We start from the raw sequence: 6,697 nt of genomic DNA, 5'->3' as shown, positions 1-6,697 counted from the left end.
AAATGTAAAAAGAATAGATAAACTGAAAAGTTTCAATATCACATAAGTCATATGGTTATGTAAAAAAGATGTAGGTTTTATCGGTAATCTTCCAGCCACATTGAACCCTCAATAAATTGTTTTAAATGACCAAACGTTTTTCATTTTGAATTAATACAAAGTAAAATAAAAACAACAAAAACTGTCAAAAAATTCTATATTTCCATGATTTGGAATTTAAAATACATTAATTTTTTTTAACTCCCTGTTTTAAATGTAACAGTTCATTCACATGTTAGCTATGCAAAAATAACACAAAAACATTAACCGCATTTGGTTATTAAAGCCATTACACTTATGTCTAGCAGTGTTTTTGAAATATCAAGATCTTGTATTAAGCTAACATGAAGTATATTTTTAAGATTTTCATTTTAAATAGCACTTTGTCAGAGATTCTGAGGTTCAGGTGAGTCAGTTAAGAATTAATATATTTGCCATTTATTTTAGAAACTTTAATCATATGTTTTGTGTCATTACTTAATATGTGTATTATGGTCACACATAGTAATATTTCTTTTCATGTTACGCATATTGTTTTCAGATTGAAACACTGAAAATGATTGTTTGTTTTGAGTATTTGTGCAAAGTCACATGTTAAATGATCCATTTAATCATAAACATATAGGGACACAGACTAACATGTTTCAAGAATTAAACAAAAAAGGAGTTTGTTTTTTTCTTTAATAATTCCATGGGTCTGAATACTAGTCAGCTTTTTCCCTTCTGTAGTATTTGTTCAGTATCTAAACTACATGATTTCATGGTAAAATGAGCAATTTGTAGTTACTGTTGAGTTAAAACAAAGGTGTATTCCAAATGTGATTTAGATTTCATCCCAGTTGAGTAGATCTGGAATTTGATAGATCAAATTTGCTTTCAAAGAAACATTATGGGAGTGTATTAACTGTTCACTGAACTCAAGTACTTTTACTAATATTTTGTTGTTCTAAATATAAAGACTAAAAACGTTTTGACGTTTCACCTGTGATTTACTTCTATTGTTCTGTGAAAGCAGCCTGAAATCTAATTTTTCATTTTGCCCTAACACTTTTGCACAGTGCTGTATATACTTGTCCACCTTATATATAATATGGTAGAGTAAATGATCTTGGCCATATCGACAATTGAATATGCTGTAATGTTTATTTGATTATTCATGTACAATACTAGTTTGGAAAAAAAGATCCAAAACGAACGTTGCAAAACAAGTATTTGCCAAACTATATTATTTATATTTAGAACACAATTTTCTGGATTTGGTTTTCGAACGTTACTTCATTTTTTTCTAATATACTTTCATGTGTCACTTTTTATTAAATTAGAATTAAGTGAATTATTTATAAAGGGTACACGACACAGTTTTAAATTAAAAGGTATGACACTTCCAGGATATGTATCTTATAACTCGACAACATTTGTTTTATTTTGCTTTAATCGATGAAAAATGACAAGTTTCTTTAACACACATACATACATATACCCTTTGTCCAGGTATGAACTTTATAAACGTGAGCTGGATGCTATGATAAATAACACAATAATCCTAACTTTCACACAATTTATTCATAACATATTATTACTGTATTCATTATACCTCATCAGATGTTTTATATAAGCTTTAATAATTCAATATGCGTATACTTAAAACATAGCATACATTGTGGCTTTGTAGGAATAGGTATCGAAAAAAGTAATAACGGTAGGGGTGCTTTCTGTTACACATTTTCCACATTAGTTTCCTCTGATTAATTAATTGGCCCAGCAGCCTAGGTGGTGTTAGGTAACGGATAAACAGAAAGACGCAAAGAATTTTGTTTTATATGTATAGATGATGTATATCATATTGACGAAGATTTGTTTAAATATAGTATAACTCTTCCCTCCGCCCAAACAAAACAAACGAGTATACCTTTGTTCTGTACATATTCCTCAGATAAGATAATTGGATAATAATCAGCTCAGTCAGAGTTAATATAACTACACTGCACAACAAAGCTTTTGCTTCTTGAACACTGTTGGGTGTTCCTTATAGATTTTTGGCTGCTGATCACGAAAATCACATCCAAATTTACCCATCACGTACCGTTTCATCGAAATCTTCAGTTTCACCAGGACATTGCAACAATGGAAAAACGATCTCAGGGCAACTGGAATCCGTCAATGCTTGCTGACTACTGTTGGACACTGCAACGTGATGCACCGGACATTGATTACAAACGAAAATCAGGAGCAAAACACTTTTAATTATGTTGAACTTAATAGCGTATTAGAAATATAAACGCAATTAAATACGTTATTGCCGGTAAACAGTTAACTGTCTATTTTTCAGAGTTCCTACGTGATAAAGCAAAACCAAAACTATATTTGTGCATACCCACCAGGCACCTGTCACAATCAGCAAAACCTTTTCAGGAAGCAAAAGTTTTCAAAAAAATTGTTGTGCAGTGCTATTGTAACTAGCGCAAAATTTTCATTCCGTTAGGTGGTTGAGGCACTAGACTCTCAAACCGAGGGTCGCAGGATGGAATCCCCGTCACACCAAACATGCTCGCCCTTTCAGCTGTGGGAGCGTTATAATGTTACTATCAATCCCACTATTCGTTGGTAAAAGAGTAACCCAAGAGTTGGCGGTGGGTCGTGATGACTAGCTGCCTTCCCTCTAGTCTTTCACTGCAAAATTAGGGACGGCTAGCGCAGGTAGCCCTCGTGTAGCTTTGCGCGAAATTGAAAATAAACAAACAAACAAACATAAAGACATCAGGCAAAGCCAATAACCCAAATAGCTACAGACCAATCAGCCTGACCAGCTGTGTAGGCAAAATTCTAGAGAGAATAATTAGTAATAGACTCTCCGCATTCCTGGAGACAACATCAAATTACCAGAAGAACAAAATGGTTTCAGAAAATTCAGACAAATAACAGACCACTTAGTCAGATCAACAGAAACAATTGTAGATAGTTTTAATAAAAGAGAATGCATTGTCGCTTGCTTTCTATATTGAGAAAGCATTCGACATTTTATGGCACAACGGTCTCCGGTTCCGAATGCAAGAAATGGGACTACCGCAGAGAACTCTTCGCTGGCTGTCACACTTTCTGGAAAACAGATCGTGCAGAATAGATGTTGAAGGGACATTCTCTGAGAGTTTCACTCCAGAAGCTGGTGTCTCTCAAGTAGGGGTAGTTAGCCCTATCCTATTCATCATGAACGTGAATAATATGCCTCTTAAAGATCCAAGTAATGGATACTCATCACAGTTCGCAGACGATGTAGCAATTTGGAAAAATACACCAGCAGTAGCAGCCACGAGCATACAACCACAATTAAATAGAATAAGTGAATATTGCTAAAAATACAGAATCAAAATAAACGCAACTAGTAGTATTCACTAAGTTAACTAAACATAAAAAAGCACAACCACAGATCTACATTAATGGTGAACAATTCCAGGTTGCTACATCAGCAAAATTCTTAGGACTTACGTTTAACTCAAAACTTACGTGGATAAACCACATAAATAATATTAGAACAAAAATTTGGCGAAGAACAAACTGTGTTAGGAGTCTAACTAGCAAAAACAGTGGAGCTACAGCAGACGACGTTATGAAAATATATAAGACATACATTAGACCCGTCATTAACTATGCAGCTTCTGCATGGATAAATGTAAGGAAAAAACTACTGCAAACAAAACTACAAACAATACAAAATACATTACTCACAACAGCTTATAAAGTACCTAGAAGAACATCTTCCGAATTTATGCATAAATACCGCACATATCGAAACAATAGTAGATAGACTTCTACATAGTACAATAAATTATTTTAATAAAAATTGAAGAAAAAATGAACTAGTGAGCGAACTTGACAGGTATTGTTTACATGATGATGATAGATCTTAGCACCTTTCCCCAATGAATATATATTTTCTAAATGAAAATAAATAAATAAATAAAAATAATAATAAAAGGCCACCTATTAACTATACTCCACATTAGTTTAGAGATTAATTACAAAACATTAAAAGGGTTTTTTATGAAAATGTTTTCTAATTAATATCTAACTGATGAAAGTGCAAATAATCTATGGAACTATAAGAGAAATGTTTTATTTGCACCAAATGCATGTATAGATCGTGCCTGGACATTGCCTTGAAAGGGGACTGAGTAAGTGCGGATTACTCTGGCCCTCGTGTACCATATATAAATACACTTGACAGTTGAAAAAAAAAAAAAAATCTGAAGAAAGGAGGAAGAGATTAAAGAAACCTGACTCTCCTGAGTAGATAAACATCAATACCCATACAGAGAGAGCGACATCAGGCAACTGGCAGACGAAGTAGTGAAGGAAGTATTATTTTGTGCATATATTTTTAATCAGAAAGAATACGCAAAATTACAAACGAACTGAAGTTTTTGCGAGAGTGTAGTTTTCAAAATCTAAAATAATTATTGGAATTATTTTATACAAAAGTTAAAATTTGTGTGACTTCATAGTTAGAATTAAACACGTTTAAACATTTAGGAGAGCATTCTGTATAGTATAAGTTAAATTATTGTATGAAAAACTATTTTCAAGAAAAAGTGACTCAAATTACCAATATTTACACAACAACAAAATAATTTTATTTCACTTCTCTTCGAAAATATCATCACTGAATATCGCTTTTGATTATTGGTGACACATTATTTGCGTGTTAAAGCCTCATTTTTATAAAGTAAAAAGTAATAATTTCGAATTTTTGTGAAGAGAAAAAATTATTGTATGGTTAGAATGTTAGGGCGCTCATAATCTGATGGTTACGGGTTCGAATTTCACTCCCACTAAACATGTTGGCCCTTTTAGCGGTGGGAGCGTTATAATGTTTCAAACAATCCCACTATTTGTTCGTAAAAAAAGTGGCCTAAAGGCGGGTGCTAATGATTAGCTGCCTTCCCTCTAGTCTTTCGTTACTAAATCAGGGAGGGCTAGCGGAGATTAGTCTTCGTGTAGCATTGCGCGAAATTCAAAACAACAAACAAACTTATAGTATCGTTCAAAATTGAATAAAAAAACGTATTCTGTAATTTACAATGATTTTTTAAAACATGAAATGTTAAAGAAATGTGTGTGTAAGGAATAAAAATGTCACGATATTAAAAATTCCAATTGTACTTACGGTCATTTTTAAACTTGTGAACATAAAACAGAACAAGTGAATATAACATAAGAACAATGTTGTATAGGGGACGCTCCTACTTCACAGAGCTATCTTACTACAGATAGAAATTAATGTTTGAGTCCCTGTATTAATCTTTGTTTTGGTTTTTCGTTATTATATTAGTATTATCTTAGTAGTTTACTATTAGTTTGAAAGTAAATTTTAAATTGTGATTTATGAATTGTACTTTACACGCTCAGATAGGCAAGGGAGATGTAACTTCCTGGTTGTGTCAGTGTTGGAACCAAGAGCTTTTCACTTTTCACCATGTCTGCCTAACTTGGACTCTTGAGTTGTTGGTTACGAAGGTTATTAAAAAGAGTATGAGATGAAACCGTTATCTGTACAAATTGATATTAAAGTGTCAAGATCAGTACTTTATAGCAATATTACGAGAACCGGTGTTACAGTTCACCATTATTCACGCTCACTCACGTGGGCTTGACTTAATACAACGTTGTGTATAACACTATACATTTTTCTTTCCATGCAAATACATTAAACATTTTTGCATCAAAGCTGTTTAAATGCACACTACGTAACTTGTAATAGTCATTTTAAAGTTTTTCTGTTAAATCACTTTGTTAAAGTACTTTCTTAATACCACCCGAAGTTTTGTTAATGATAATAACAATTGACGCACGAACACTCGATTACTGAGATAGATCATTGGCATGACAAGTTGAACAATACACTAAACATATATATATACTGTATTGATAAAACAACACATCAACTTTCTCCGGTTTCCTTAAAATTATCTACTTTAATTTCCGGAGTTAATAAGATCAGTTAAACTGTTTTGGCATGGCGGAAACCGTCTCTTTCTGCTGAAACAGTCTTTGTGAATTTTCTCCAAAACTAGACAGTTAGTACATTTTAATAAAACCTGTACAGAATAAATAACGCGTGCATTAGTCTCACACATGACTAGGAGTTTTATCTTAAATTGAATCTATGGAAATTAGAAAATTTACTAACATGTTGGAAAAGTGCCAAATAAATTGTAAGAAATCAATATTTTTAGAACTGATATCTTCAATAAAATAGTCCGGCCTGGCCAAGCGTGTTAAGGGGTGCGACTCATAATCCGAGAGTCGTGGGTTCGTATCCCCGTTGCGCAAAACATGCTCGCCCTTTCAGCCGTGGGGGCGTTATAATGTGACGGTCAATCCCACTATTCGTTGGTATAAGAGTAGCCTAAGAGTTGGCGGTGGGTGGTGATGACTAGCTGCCTTCCCTCTCAGTAGCGGCGCCAGGATATTTTCGTTGGGGGGGGGCTGAGGTAAATTGTGGAGGGTCTTCCCAAAATGCCATCAATATGAAGTATAGATGGTAAATTATAATAATGTAAATACTAAGGTACATTTCTGAAAGGTGTGCTATTTGGAACTGCGTTTTCAATGCAGTTTTCATTGGAAACTCATACTCTGATTAATAATTCATTATTACAAA

Source organism: Tachypleus tridentatus, chromosome 11 (genome assembly GCF_004210375.1).
Source record: "Tachypleus tridentatus isolate NWPU-2018 chromosome 11, ASM421037v1, whole genome shotgun sequence".
NCBI classification, from domain to species: domain Eukaryota; kingdom Metazoa; phylum Arthropoda; class Merostomata; order Xiphosura; family Limulidae; genus Tachypleus; species Tachypleus tridentatus.
This window is presented reverse-complemented; position numbering follows the sequence as displayed.